Source organism: Rutidosis leptorrhynchoides, chromosome 3 (genome assembly GCF_046630445.1).
Source record: "Rutidosis leptorrhynchoides isolate AG116_Rl617_1_P2 chromosome 3, CSIRO_AGI_Rlap_v1, whole genome shotgun sequence".
NCBI classification, from domain to species: Eukaryota; Viridiplantae; Streptophyta; class Magnoliopsida; order Asterales; family Asteraceae; genus Rutidosis; species Rutidosis leptorrhynchoides.
The window spans coordinates 386,783,989-386,801,270 of record NC_092335.1 but is presented as its reverse complement, the minus strand read 5'-3'; positions in this window follow the sequence as shown (position 1 = coordinate 386,801,270).

Here is a 17,282-nt window from a genome sequence, read left to right as displayed (position 1 = left end):
CACCACCAACCACCACCACCACCCACCACCACCCACCATCACCACCACCACCCACCACTACCACCAAGCTCCACCATTAACCACCACCCACCACCACCACCCACCACCACCACCACCCACCGACCACCACCCACCACCACCCACCTCCACCACCCAACACCCACCACCAATCACCACCACCCACCATCAACCACCCACCACCACTAACCACCACCAACCTCCACCACCACCACCACCAACCGACGCCACCACCACCAACCACAACCACCACCACCAACCACCACCACCACCAACCACCACCACCACCACCCACCCTACCACCAACCTCCACTAACCACCACCACCAACCACCTCCACCACCCACCGCCACCACTCACCGCAACCAACCAACACCCACCACCACCACCACTAACCACTAACAGCAAACCACCACCCCTATCAACCATCGCCACCACCCACCACCCACCACCACTAACCACCACCACCACTAACCACCACCAACCACCACCACCTACCACTAACCATTCATCACAAAATGATTATCTTGCATTAAAATATTTTATATCATCAAACATTTTAATAGAGTTACAAGGGTTGTGAAATTTCAAATAGTTGATATAATATGATTAGTTTTATAAAAAGAATAGGACATTCCGAGAATCGAACTCAGGACCTCCCGCACCGAAAGCGAGAATCATACCACTAGACCAAATGCACAATTATCAAACAATTATCATTCATCTAATTGTCATCATTCATATAAAAAAAACACTTATCTTTTATCAGAATACGGTTATCATTCATCATAATGCTATCATTCATCAAACACTTCTCATTTATCAAAAACTAGTATCATTTATCAAGCATTTATCATTCATCAAATTACCCGATAATTGATAAAAATACCAAATGGTTAATGGATGGTAAAAGTAGCTGATGAATGATAAACGATGAATGATAAAAGAACGTGATGAATGATAAAAAGTACCCGATGAATGATAAAAATATCCGATTAATGATAAAAATATTCGATGAATGATAAAAATACCCAGTGAATGATAAAGATAGTTGATGAATGATAAAAATGAAGCAATGAATGATAAAAAAAAGAAGGTGATGAATGATAAAAATAAGTTGATCAATGATAAAAAGGAGGTCAATGATAAAAAAAAGATATAATGAATGATTAAAGATTTGCAAAAAAATGAGGTGAAGAATGATAAAAAAAAAAAAAGGATGAATGACAAAAAAGGAGGTGATGAATGATAAAAATGAAGATGAATAATAAAAAGTAGGTGATGAATGATTAAACACAAGATGAATGATAAAAAAGATATAATGAATGATAAAAAGGAGGTGATGAATGATAAAAATGAGGTGTTGAATGATGAAAAACAAGATGAATGATAAAAAGGAGGTGGTTAATGATAAAAATGAGGTAATGAATGATAAAAATAAGGCGATGAATGATACAAATTTTTTTAGTAATCCATAATTTGAATCTAGTAATGTCTGAATCATATAAAGGGAAAACATTAATAACTCCAACATATAATGCAAAATTTGACAGTAAAGAGTATGTGTAACGATATTCAATTGTGTATCTATTTCAACAAAAAATAACTAAAAAGAGCATAAATTGCTGATTCCCTGAAGAAATAACACATACAGGACGATAAAGATATATCATGGTCAAATACATGCACATAAAACTTATCAGCTACAAGAAAAAAATAGTGAAACCATCCGTTGACACAAGGGGTATTTGTAAATATCAACAAAGAGTTTCTGGTAACATTCAAGAAACTGCACCAACAAAACTCACTAAAGGCATTTTATATTATATAATCACATAGTGATAAAACATATTGTTTAAGTACTCCTTGAAGGCTTGAACACCTAGGAACGTCAAACAGAGCATACACAATTATATGGAAGCACAAACCACCCAAAGACACAGGTTATTGCTATCTGAATTCTGGAGTGCCTATCCCAAAATAACCCCTAATACATTATCAAGATTCCACAACTAGAAATGGCTTTAAAAATATAGAATCATAGGCAGTTTCTAGTAACTAGATACTCCTACAAATCCAAGAGGTCTACCTCTGATAATGTCCTAAATTTGCATCAGTGTAGCTAATGCAACAAAGTCCCAGCTATTTTATCTAGTTTTTCGAGCAAATTCCTTTAGCAAGTTTTCAACCTAAGATAATACCTATGAGCAGATTCCTTTAGCAAGTTTCCAATGCAATTTTATTACTCTTTACGGTACTACAATTGCATGCGGTACTATAATATGCATAAAGCAATGATTACACATCTGCATAAGCTTCCAAACAATTACCATAACACTACACATACTGATATTCAACATTTTAACCTACAAAGTTAAATGCCTTAACGCATTATACTATGTGTAAGAGTCCTGTTCATAGCACCTACACATGTTAATTTTCATTAATTAAATCGGAAACATCATAAGTTAAATAATTAAATTTCTAACACAAATATGAAAATGTCAGATCACCTAGCAACAAAAAGTTTTTACAATATCCTCTGATACTTCATATATTTAACCTTTAATTAAAGTATCAATAGGTGAGTTTCAGGCTACTAGTCAATGAAGGTGGCCCCTGTATATAGTTAGTTAATATGAAATTGTTTTTCTGTATTACCTAAACTTTCTCATACGTGTATATAAACTTTGTTTACTTTGTAAGTAAGAAATATCAATTTTGGCAAACTTTCCCTTGTCAACAAAATAATTTGTTGACTGACGAAACTCAAATACATGTGGTGTAGTTTAGTAGCCGATTGCTTTTCCCCGATTTCAATTCTTTTGCCTTTACATTTAGGCGAAATTGTTGACCCTTTTGTTAAAAAACTTTGACACATACTATACAGTGAAGATCGCTTTGTTAACTGTCCATTAAGAAAATATTCCCTAATCTTTATATAGTTTTACTTAGAAAAAATAATAATAAATATAAATATGATTATATTTTCAGGATATTGCAATGCAGAAAGTTATACTTGATCAAAGGTATAAAAACATACGTTCTTAAGTATAATCATGTGTAAATAATCATAATGTGACATCAATATATAAATGTTATTATGTGAACTAGAGAAGCAAGGGCTGCTAGTGGATCAAATAGTAAATTGAAGGTCAAGTTAGTGTATCTTTAAGAAGCTACATAGTGGAGATCAAACACTCGACATTAGGTCCTTAATCAGCTTCTATTCACATGTCAATTCAAATATCCCTATGCTTATATATAAAGAGTTGATACAATGAAAACTTAAAAGTGAGTGCATATACTTCAAGAGCTAGAGTTACAGTAAAAAAAAAAAATACAATGACTGCTATCAAGTATTAACAACCAACACATTAACAAAATGCCACCATTCGAAAGAATGCAAAGACTATCCTGTTACTCAAGCCAAATTATACCTTTTTTAATGTCACAATTACATAGTACATGTGACAGTGATGATAATCATCAATACACTATTGAGCTAGAATAATCAGATTATCAAGTGTTTTAGTAACAGTACACACCGTTGATTGAACATGAGGAGGATCAATCTCAAAAGAATGCAACGACATCTTCGCGATCTCCGATATAGCAGCTTCTCTAACTTCAGGTGCATCACTTGTTAAATCCTCATAAGCAGCCACAAAAGCTTCCTGCCTGAATCTAGGTAATTTGATCCTACGGCTATTAACATATACATCCCACATATGCTTCACAACTCTCTCTTTCCTCAATTTCCTATTCAAATCCACAAATCAAAAATTCACAAGTCACAAAAAAACACACAGTAAGGGAAGCATAAACGTACAAGGACGTCGAAATCGTTGTAAATAGGAGGTTCGCCGGTGATGTCATCGGACAATCGGTTTAGGTTTCCGATCCTCTATTTCCTATTCAAATCCACAAATCAAATCAATTAATTCAAAAGTCACACACACAAAAACACAGTAAGGGAAGCATAAACGTACAAGGACGTCGAAATCGTCGTAAATAGGAGGTCCGCCGGTGATGTCATCAGATAATCAGTTTAGGTTTCCGACAGAGAGACGGAGAGTCATAGAAGGTCCGTCGTAAATAGAGGTACAAGAACTTCTTCCTCTTTTTTCTTTTTAATTATTAAATTGATTTTTAAAAGTACCAAATTACCCCTCCGCGTGTTTTTGACTTTTTCCTTAAAATTATGAAATGGGAGGCCCATATTCACTTATCCAGTTTGTACACCATTTACTGCTTAGCTATGGATCAGTCCTCTCTCTCTCTCTCTCTCTCTCTCTCTCTCTCTCTCTCTCTCTCTCTCTCTCTCTCTCTCTCTCTCTATATATATATATATATATATATATATATATATATATATATATATATATATATATATATATATATGGGCAGGATCAATGGGTAAGTAACCAATCGGGGGGGAAGCAAATTTTTTTTTTTTTTTCGTTTTTTTTGGAATTTTTTTTCCCGGCATCAAGATCACACGAAAATATGAACATTTAGAAGAGACACTTCGTGATGAATGTTATTATTTAGGCGGGAAAACGATCGACAAAAATAACATTCAAGATAATATTGTTCGTGAAGAATATGAACGTTTTTTTTCATGTTTTGTGAAGTAAAATTTAGCCCGATTTAGAGTTTTGGGTTTGGTGTTTTGGGTTTATGCAAAACACTAAACCCTAAACCCTAAACTCTAAACTCTAAACCGTTCGTGTTAAAAACTCAATCTAAATCCTAAATCTAAACCCTAAACCCTAAATTTCTAAACCCTAATATCTAAACCCTATAAACCCTAATATCTAAACCCCAATAGCTAAAACCTCAACATACGCTCGAAAAACACGATAATTGTTATATATTACTTCTTCAAGCGTTTTTCCGCCAAAATAAAAACATTTATCACAAAATGTCTCTACTAAATGTTCATATTTTTATCCCATCTATAATGTTCGTGAACAAAGTTTTTTCAAAAAATGAAGAAAAAAAAGTTTTTGCTTCCCCCCGATTAGTTACTTCCCTCTTGATCTTATATATATATATATATATATGGGCACGATCCGTGGCTAAGCTTAAAACGAGTACAAACCGGATAAGCAAATGTGGACTACAAAATATCATTAAACTTCATTTTGACTTAAAATGCATGGAAGGGTAGAATAGTCATTTTAATAATTATGATTAATAAAATTAATTATACAAAAGTTAACATATTATGAACCACCTTCACCACCAACCAAGGTTGTAAAAGTCGCGAGTCGGGGACGCATCGGTCGAGACCTAAAAAGGACGCGTCGGCCGAGTCGGGGACGCATCGGTCGTTGACCAACGTTGACTTTATTAATAATTTCTTAAATATATATTTATATATGTATAAAATAGTTGATTATGTACCATAAATTTCTTAAATAAGAACTTGAATTTAAATACAATCAAACTTCAAACTCAATTAATGTTACCGAGTACATAATCAGTAAGGACACAGAGAAAAGAGCGGCCCAAAAAATGAAAACAAACCCTAATTTTAAAACATATCACATCTTGATGAAAATTTGACTGATTTTGACCGTTGTTGACCAACTTTGACCGTCATTGACAGACTTTGACCGAACTTTTAGCTTTTACCGTCTTTTGAGTCGTTTATAGAAAAAACGGGACGGAGAACCCAAAAAAACGACGCATCAGCCGACGCGTCGGCCAAGTCGGTCGACTTTTACAACACTGCCACCAACCACCAACCACCAACCGCCACCGCCAACCACCACTACAACCGCCACCGCCAACCGCCACCGCCAACCGCCGCCGCCAACCACCGCCACCGCCAACAACAACCACCACCAACAACCACCACCACAACCAACCACACACCAACATCACCACCAACCACCACCAACCAACCACACCACCACTAACCACCACAACCAACGACCATAACCAACCACCACCACTACCACCAACCACCACTACCATCCACGACAACCAGCCACCACCACCAACCATCACCACCAACCGCCACCACCAACCACTACCATGAACCACCACCACCTCACACCACCATCACCAACTACCACCACAACAAACCACCACCAACCACTACCCACCACTACCCACCACCAATCACCAGCCACCACCACTACCCACCAACCACCACCACCAACCACCACCAACCACCACCACCATCACCACCAACAACCACCACCACACACACCAACATCACCACCAACCACCACCACCACCACCACCAACAACCACTACACTAACCACCACCACAACCAACCACCACCACCACCACTAACCACTACCAACCACCACCACTGTGATGACCCGGGAATTTCCGACTAAAATTAAACTTAATATTTATATGATTTCGATACGATAAGCATAAGTCTGTTAGGTGGACTCTCAGAAACTATGAACTGTGTTTAATATATTCATTTGACCTTCGACTGCTCTTGACGATTCACGAACAATTAATTGTAAATAGATATGTGTGTATGTATATATAAATAATAATTCGAAATATAATTTGAAATATTATATGTTGTTATTAAAAATTAATAAAATAAAAATAGGATATTATAATAATTATTGTTTAAAATATATCTTTATATATATATAGTATATTAAAAATAAATATTAAATGATTTGTAATACTCGTTTGATGTTCTGATTGATTTTAATCAAACTAAATTCAAACTTATATGATTTTAAAATAAACGGTGATCCGAAAATGAATTCTATAAATTATAGACTTATTAAAAAAAATGTATTTAGGAACTGTTTATTAAATTTTAGAACTTTTTATATTTCACCCATAAATGAGAGGGACAGTTGATGTAATTTTTATTTATTAAATTAATGACCGAATTTCATACCATAATGACCAAAATAAATAAAGATGTTTAATACGGAGTATAAGAATTTGGGATTTTTTCGAAGACTCTTATCCGCCATTAATTAACAACGGAGCACGATATATCAACTCGTGTAAAAATGTCGGTAACTAACAACCAAAACTCATGGATACTAAACTATTGAGGATATTCTTTTTATTTATTATCAGAATGAAACATTATTTTAACTTTTGACTTATGGTACCAATTAGTATTATATGCTTAGGGATATCACAACAATCTAAATAAGATAGCTAAAGCACGTTATTTATTTTATGTTTTATAGTGTTATCTTTAATCTTTATGGATAGCTACACATACATGCACTCGGATAAAGATCAGACAAAATTCATGCAAGTTGTAAAGTGAGGTTAATTATTAAGTTTATCACTATACTCGTTTCATTTTAATTATTGCATATGGATTCTGCATACATGTATATAAATATACATAACCACATGACCATCTTCAAACCAAACCAAACCCACCTTCATCAAACAATAGGACACCACCCTTTGTAGATCACCACCAATGCCACGGCTAACTGCCACCTTTGGCCACCTACAACCACCGGCTATCTTCACCCAACCGCCACCATAAAATCATAAACCCACGACCACCATCATTACTTAGATCGACCCCGTTGATGCTCACACATTCGACTTGCAACACCCATTAAACTGTTGCCTTGCTATCCGAAAAACTAACCAAAACCCAACATCCATCACCACACCTTAACTCATCTTCACGATCAACAACCACCTCTCCGGCCACCACCCTCATGTCACCCTAGTCCACCGTCGGCTTCAACCTAAACCACTCTCCACCATTTCAAGACCCGTCACCATGTTGATCATCACAAACCACCATGATCAAACCACCACCTCACTTCCGTTTTCTCTTCATCTATTTCGAACAAACCACCAACACAGCCTTGAAACACCTCAACAGCATCCATCCGTCATCCTTTTATTCTTTTCTCTCTTTTTCACGTTGTATTGTTGCTGCTGCCATTCACCTTCGCAAACCACCTTCATGACCCACCTTTGGTACTTATTATATTTGTTTTTCTACTGCTACAGCTACTTTGCGTATTATGGTATTTATTTAATTTCTTTGTGGCCGACAATTCCATTGTAAATTACCCCATTTGTTAATAAAAAAAAAAAAAAGTAATCGAGTGTTACAAGAGTGATGATTGGCGGTGTCCCATGTTCTAGTTACTATATTGGACCGTTTTTTTTTCTTCATTAAACCACGATCCAATTCATCTTATTGTTGGGCTGTTTAATTTGTTCTGATTGGGCCAAGGACTAAATCTTCTAAGTTGGGTCGAGAGTTAATATGCATGTTGGGCCGAACTCATAACCATCCGTTTAGGATTGTTTCCATTTTTTTTGAAAGTAAATGAAGATGGTCATAATGGTTTTATGATGATGTTAGATGGCGTGATGATACATGATGAGTATGATGGTTACACGATGGGATGTCGATGGCAATTGACGATGATCGAATTATAAAGATGACGAGTATATGATGATGAAGGTAGACGATAATGAATAAAGGTGATGATGTTAGTTAACAAGAAAGACGATGATGAATAATGAATATGATCATGATGATGATTTAGATTATGACATGGTTAAGATTATGATAATAATAGATAAGATAATGATGTTTACATACATGATTATGATAAGTGATAAATGATGATGGAGATGTTTATGATTATTATGGTTATGTTTATGATTAGATTAGGGTTAGAGTATGACAAAAATATTGATAATGATACATAAAAATGATGATGACGGTTCATATGATTATGATTAAGATTAGATTATGGTATTAATTAGGTTGATGGTTATGTTGATGGTTAAGTGTGATAATGATGATGATGAGGTTGATACCGATGTTATAAATGAAGTTAGATGATGATGAGGTGATTAACGAGAATGATGAAAATGATAAAACATGGGTTAGATAAATGTTATGTACGAATTAAATCAGAAATGCAACAGACGGATCGTTGGTTAAGGATGTTATCGGTACGTCGCGGGTTCAAACCCGGACTTGGGTATTTTTTTTAGGACTACTCCTTTGAGGTAGTTTACTCAAAATACAAATTGATACACCACTATTATTCTACTATAACAAATATATATTTTGTATACCAAAAATATACTTATTACATATACCACCACCACTAACCATCACCACTAACTACCACCAACCACCACCACCAACCACTACACTAACCACCACCACCAACCACACCACCACAACCAACCACCACCAACCCCCACCACTACCACCAACCACCACTACCATCTACGACAACCAACCACCATCCACCACTACCACCAACCACCACTAACCACCACCACACACCACCACCACCACACACCACCACCACCAACCACCACTCACCACCACCAACTACCACCACAACCAACCACCACCACCCACCACCACCAACCACCACCATCCACCACCACCACTAACCACCACCACCACCAACCACCACCACCCACCACTCACCACCACAACAAACCACAACCAACCACCACCAACACCAACCACCACCACCACCCTCCAACACCTGAGATCTCCCCAAGATTTTTCCGAGATGCTGAGATCTCCCAAAAAACGTCCAAATGATATCTCCCCGAGATCCGAGATCTCCAACCTTGAACCACCACCCACCACCACAACCAACCACCACCACCACCAACAACCACCACCACAACCAACCACCACCCACCACCGCCAACCACCACCACCAACCACCACCACCACCACCATCCACCCCCCATCCACCACCACCACCACCCATCACCACCACCAACCATCACCACCATCACCACCAACCACCACAACCAACCACCACCACCACCCACCAACACCAACCACCACCACCACCAACCACCGAGATCTCCCCAAGATTTTTCCGAGATGTTGAGATCTCCCCAAAAATGTCCAAATGAGATCTCCCCGAGATCCGAGATCTCCAACCTTGAACCACCACCACCTACCACCAACCACCACCAATCACCACCCATCACCAGCCATCACCACCAACCACCACCACCATCACCAACTACCACCACACACCACCACCCACCATAACCAACCACCACCAAACACCACCACCAAATACCACCACAACCAACCACCGCCAACCACCACCACCATCCACCTCCACCCACCACCCACGACCACCACCACCCACCACCAACTACCACCACCACCCATCACCAACAACTACCACCACCAACCACCACCGCCAAACACCACCACCACCAACCAACCACCACCAACCACCACCACACACCACCACCACCACCAACCACCACCACCAACCACACCACCACAACCACCACCACCAACCACCACAACAACCAACCACCACCAACCACCACCATTAACCACTACCACCAACCACCACCACCAACCACCCCCACCATCACTACCACCACCAACCAGCACCACCAACCAACTACCACCCACCAACACCCACTACCACCAACCACCACCAACAACCACCACCACACACCACCACCAACCACCACCACCACCAACCGTCACCACTAACCATCACCACCAACCACTACCATCAACCACCACCAACCACTACCCACCACCACCACCAACTACCACTACAACCAACCATCACCACCACCACCAACTACCACCACAACCAACCACCACCATCAACCACTACCAACCACAAACACCAACCACCACCAACCACCACCACCCCCCACCACCACCGCCCTAAATGATTATCATTCATTAAATTATTCATCACAAAATGATTATCATTCATCGAAAAACAATTATAATTCATCAAACAATTATGATTCATCAAAGCAACAATTATCATTCATCAGAAAAAAAATTATCAATTATCTAAGTTATCATTCATTAATCATTTATCATTTATAAAAATATGATGAATGATAAAAAAAAAACTGATAAATGATATAAAAATTAGATGAATGAGAAAAAAAATATGATGTATGATAAAAGTTTTAGTAACAATCACATGTCAATTAGAAGTCAAAAATGTTATCATTTAAAAGGAAATAGTTATCATTCATCACAAAACAATTATCGTGCATCGAAATGTTATCATTCATCAAACCATTATCATTCATCAAACCGTTATCATGATTACTTTTATAAAAAAAAAAAAATGGGGCATTCCGAGAATCGAACTCGGGACCTCCTGCACCGAAAGCGAAAATCGTACCACTAGACCAAATGCCCAATTATCAAACAATCATCATTCATCTAATTGTTGTCATTCATATAAAAAATACTTATCTTTTACCGGAAAATAGTTATCATTCATCACAATGCTATCATTCATTTAATAATTGATAAAAATATCAAATGAATGATAAAAGTAGTTGATGAATGATAAAAGAACGTGATGAACGATAAAAAAATACCCGATAAATGATAAAAATATCAAATGAATGATAAAACTATCAAATGAATGATAAAAGTAGCTGATGAATGATAAACGATGAATGATAAAAACATGATGAATGATAAAAAATATCCGATGAATGATGAAAATACGCAGTGAATGATAAAGATAGTTGATGAATGATAAGCGAAGAATGATAAGCGAACGTGATGAACGATAAAAAATACCCATGAATGATGAAAATACACGATGAATGATAAAAATACCAAATAAATGATAAAAGTAGCTGATGAATGATAAAAAAATATTCGATGAATGATAAAATTACCCAATGAATGATAAAAATACCAAATGAATGATAAAAGTAGTTGATGAATGATAAAAAAAATACCCGATGAATGATAAAAACACCTGATGAATGATAAAAATATCCAACGAATGATAAAAATATCATATGAATGATATAAAAGTAGCTGATGAATGATAAAAGAACCCGATGAATGATAAACGATGAATGATAAAAGAACTTGATGAATGATAAAAATACGCAGTGAATGATATTCATCAAATATTTATCATTCATCAAAAAACATTTACCATTCATCGAAAAAACTATTATCATTCATCGATAGTTATCATTCATGAGACAATTATCCTTCATCAGATATTTATCATTCATCGAAAAACGTTTATCATTCATAAAACATTTATCATTCATCGAAAAACGTTTATCATTCATCAAATAGTTATCATTCATTAGACAATTATCATTCATTAGACAATTATCATTATATGTATACTTATTATTTGAGTATACTTATTATTCGAGTACAAAATAAACAAGATAAAAGAATGCTTACTTTCTTGAAGTAATCGATATATGGTTACCATGTCTGCACCAGAACAAAATTCCCTGCCACTACCCTTCAATAAATCAAATTAATATTTAGATTTACAAAAAAATAAAAATACTAACAAAAAGAGTGAAGATTTTTATAACACCATGAAGAAATCCACCTTGAGATGAGACCTCTAACTTACTACGCTCATCGTACTGACCAGATGGTAACCCTTCAGTAAGTAGCTTGCAAATTACAAAAAAGAATTGATGTAGACTTTGAAATCTTTGTAGCACCGAATCCAACAGAAGCTGCAAAAATACATGAAACTATGAGTAGATTCGCAAATTTGAATCTAACTTACTATTGTTATGAATCATATGATTTTGAGTGAACATCAGAAGAAAGAAATAGGACACTGAAAAAGCCAAGGCTGTCTATTAAAATATGAGTAACAAATATACTCTTGTTCTTTCCCTAGAACTAATCAGCATGTCACAAGCAACATGGCCTAGAAAACAAATGTCCCGCACCACAACAAATAGATAGATATATAGATATTGACAAGAAAAATAAGAGAGTAAATACAAAAATACCAATTCCTGAGCATGTCTCAGCCCCAGAAGAACAGCTGATTTTGATAAAGAGGATGAACACAGAAACATTAAACAAGAAACAAGAAACAAGTCCTCGTGTGTTTGCAACTTGTTCAAGAATGCGCCTACCCACTTGCCTTGCATTCTGCAATCAAGGGAAAGGTCTCGTTAACAGTTCATAAAAACAAACCCATAGATATCAACTAGCGACTCGACTTGCAAGAGTAATAACACACACAATCACATAAACTTTAGACACCAATAAGTATCAAAATTAATTCTTTGAAGTTAATAGGCAAAATTACTTAATCTAAAAAACCTAAAAATTAGATAAAATTTGGAAAATCTACGTTATTAATTATTATTCACTATTAAGAATTTATATTTGAATATTTGATATAGATTTAAAAAGTTGGAATTTGAAATTAAGCATAGTAACCGCGTGGGTGACACACTGACACTATTGTAAAAAAACGTGACTCCTCAATCAGCCGTAACGTTTTTTTTCCATAACTTATCATAGTTTCTGCAGTGTCTTTAAAATATTGCTAAAAAAGATAATTATGTATGATTTATGTTCTCACGAAAAAGTAGAGCGGTATGAGGGTTGATGGTGAAGTCATCGACCGACACCATAACTCTTTGATTTAAAACAAATTCTAGTCATTGATTTTTCTGGTTTCTTCTTATTCGATCTTGCAATACAATTTAGTCTAAATAACTGACTCGCAAGAGTCACGGCTCGGCATGACTCGGAAAAGACGGTAACAGTCACGAGTCACCTAGTTTTTGGGTTTTTGCCTCAACTGTTGGTGGAACTCGTGACTCGTAAGAGTCTGACAACTATAGGCAGACCCACTATAAGGAAGGAAGGAAGGAAGGAAGGAAGGAAGGAAGGAAGGAAGGAAGGAAGGAAGGAAGGAAGGAAGGAAGGAAGGAAGGAAGGAAGGAAGGAAGGAAGGAAGGAAGGAAGGAAGGAAGGAAGGAAGGAAGGAAGGAAGGAAGGAAGGAAGGAAGGAAGGAAGGAAGGAAGGAAGGAAGGAAGGAAGGAAGGAAGGAAGGAAGGAAGGAAGGAAGGAAGGAAGGAAGGAAGGAAGGAAGGAAGGAAGGAAGGAAGGAAGGAAGGAAGGAAGGAAGGAAGGAAGGAAGGAAGGAAGGAAGGAAGGAAGGAAGGAAGGAAGGAAGGAAGGAAGTTCAAAAGTTCCTAGATGAAGGTTGGGATGCCATAACCGTTACATTGTAATTACATAAATAATGAATGAATAATGAATTTTACAAGAAGCACTTACATCATCAGGATCAACAATCAAAAGAATTAAGCTCTCAGCCATCCTTGGTTCCCAAGTCCAGTGATTTCGAAGCTCACTTTGTTCCACTTTTGAAATAAAATGGGCCGTTAACCTGTGATTAAATGATCAACATCAACAATCATACAACTTCTGGTTTCACAATGCACCCATATATTTTCATAAAACAAATGTTTAAACAAAGATTAGAGAGGGGATAGCTTTATCAAAACATACCTCCTGAATGTTCTGATTAATGGGATGCACATTGTAGTGACCTTGACTGAGTTCTTTGACTCTTCTCCATCTCCACCATCATCCGAACCAGATGGTGTTCTCCACCCAAATAGATGTGATACGTCTGGAGCATTTGTGGTTAACCAATGTCCAACTGGAAGAGCCATTTCAGTACTAGTTCCAGGTTCAACCATTGAAAAATGAGATAGAGCCCACAAAACTGCCTTATAAAATGACACTGGTAGAACCGCAGGATCAATTTCAACTAAAACATCAACCCATAGCATTGGAATGCACATCCACGCCCCATATTCTGTTGATGTAATCTGACTCTGCATGCTAAATTGATTCCAACAACTTTCGTCTTTATCTTCAACAACAACATCATCTGCAAATATGTCTTCATTGTCATCTTTATCTCTGGAGTCAACAATATTCATATCAACACTTTTGTGTATTTGAAAGTGTAGAATTGAAGAGACTAATGCAGATGCATCAGAGACAATAATAGTTTGGATCAAATCAAAAGCAGGTTGCCTAAGAGAACTGTAGAGTGTTGAGTCCTTGAGAGATGCCACGAGAGAAGGACCCCTGTGCCATAAACATAAATAAAAAGAATCTCACGAAAAGGATAATAGTGGCAGCTCCTTACACAATAAAAATCAAACGTGAAAAGGATATGACTATATAAAAAATGTTTGTTTGTACATTTTGGGTGTAGGTTTGAATTAGATGTAAAAAGAGGAAGGAGAAAGATGCGAGTCCCAAACTAGGAATGGGTTTTTAAAACCCACCAACTGTACGCAGTAACTTTTTTTACACCTCGATCTTTCATCGCCTTTTTCACCTTACTAACATCATCCCATTGTCCCGCTTCTGCATATATATTAGACATATTAACATACGGACCAGCATCCCTAACAACCTCTATTTTTAAAAGTGCATCTGCAGCCCTTTTAGCAAAATCTTGATTCTTGTAGACCCTACAAGATCTCATAATCGAAGACCACATAATTTCATCTGGTTCAAAAGGCATTTCATGCATTAATTTCTCTGCTTCAATAAACTTTCCACATCTGCACAATAAATCAAATCATGGATTCATAATGTTCTCTTTAGACAACAACTTTATACCTCTGAGTCATAGAATTGAAATATGCAAGCCCTAATATAACAAGCCCTCGATGGCTACACGCGGTTAACACGTTTAAAAAGCTTACTGAATCGGGCTCGAGGCCCGATTCAATCAACTCGTCAAACGTCCTTAACGTAGCTTCACCGTCACCTACTTGCGCATAAGCCGAGATCATTGCGTTCCAAGAAACTATATTTCTACAAGACATTTCGTTAAAAACTTGAATTGCTTCGTTTACGTACCCACATTTAGTTGTTTGCTCAGTTTCAAATATGTGTAAATAAGTAACTAATCATTTTTTTTGCATAACCGTATCGAAAAGTAGATAAAATACAACTAACCAATCTATCTCTGCACAATTTGTGATTTTTAAAGTGATAGGATATTGTTCACATGGGAAATAATACTACAAACATCCCATTTGCAAGTCTAACAAAGGAAATATAAGCAAACAATGGAGATAAAGATCCTAGTTGAATTTACTGATTTACACAAAGCAAATATACTATATGGTTGCTTTAGACACATCTCACAGTTGCAAAAGAATACATAAAAAAACAACCGTACCAAGTTAAGTGACCGAGGCTTTTCATCGAACATGTGGTGTGCATTCAATCTATTGTGCATCATATACTAAGTTCCAAACTACAATTGTCAATAAAAATCATAAATAATCATATTCAGTTCAATACACAAAATTAAACATGATACAGTTTCTATTGCATAAACGATATTCATATTTCCTGTTATCTAAATTAAGAGGTCCTCACTGATCTTAGTATCAATGAGCCTCAATACAAACAGAAGATCGAACCCTAGAATTCGGATTCAATCAAACAAACAGAAGATCGAACCCTAGAAATCAGATTAAAACACAAAATTCAGCTCAGAAAACTGATCAAAAGATGAAATTTAAATTCATCTGGTCAATTTCCGAGACTTACGCTATAGATTTCGATTTTGAATATGTGATACGTGTAGCGCGAATCCTGGATTTGCTTTAAGATCACCATGTAAACTAGAAGGATTATGATTGAGATGAGTTAGGGTTAGCTGCTCTGGATCTAATTTGATTTTGATTTAGCGTGATTATGGAATGGAGTATCGCTGGCTGAAAAAGCCACACAGAAATTGAATTACGAAATTACCAAATTGCCCCTCTGCGTTTTTGTTTTAAAATTTGAGAATTATGAAATGTGAGGCCATATTTACTTATTCAGTTTGTACCCATTTATTTATGTTTATATTGAACCAAAATATATATATATATATATATATATATATATATATATATATATATATATAAAAGGGTAAAAAGGTTAGTAAGTTTGAGGCCAGTCAAAGCCTCATTCATGAAACAACATATAGAATCTAAATGCTAACATTTGCATACTGCAAAAAGATAAATGGCATTTTAGTAAACAATATAATAATTAGGTACACAAATAAGTGATAGATTAAAAACACAAAACATTTTCAATCCTAGAAGTACAAATAAACACGAACATAGCCTCTCTGCTTAACGATATACAGATTTATCGAACGTTACAATAGAGATTATTAACTAGTTATCAAACAAGACTTTAAAATATTTCTACTATGCACAATTTGCTCACTAAAAATACCAAATAAAGTTACCCATTGTATGTACATTTGATTAATAATCTTCTTCCATTGTCACCAGTTAGAAGTAAGTACTCACAGTTTCTTGAGAAACAAAAAAAAATTAGATATCAACTCTGCTTGGTCCACCCAGAACTCGTTTTAGATCAGACTTTTGTTCACCAGTTAACTTGGATGGAAATTTAATATCAATCTAAATCTTG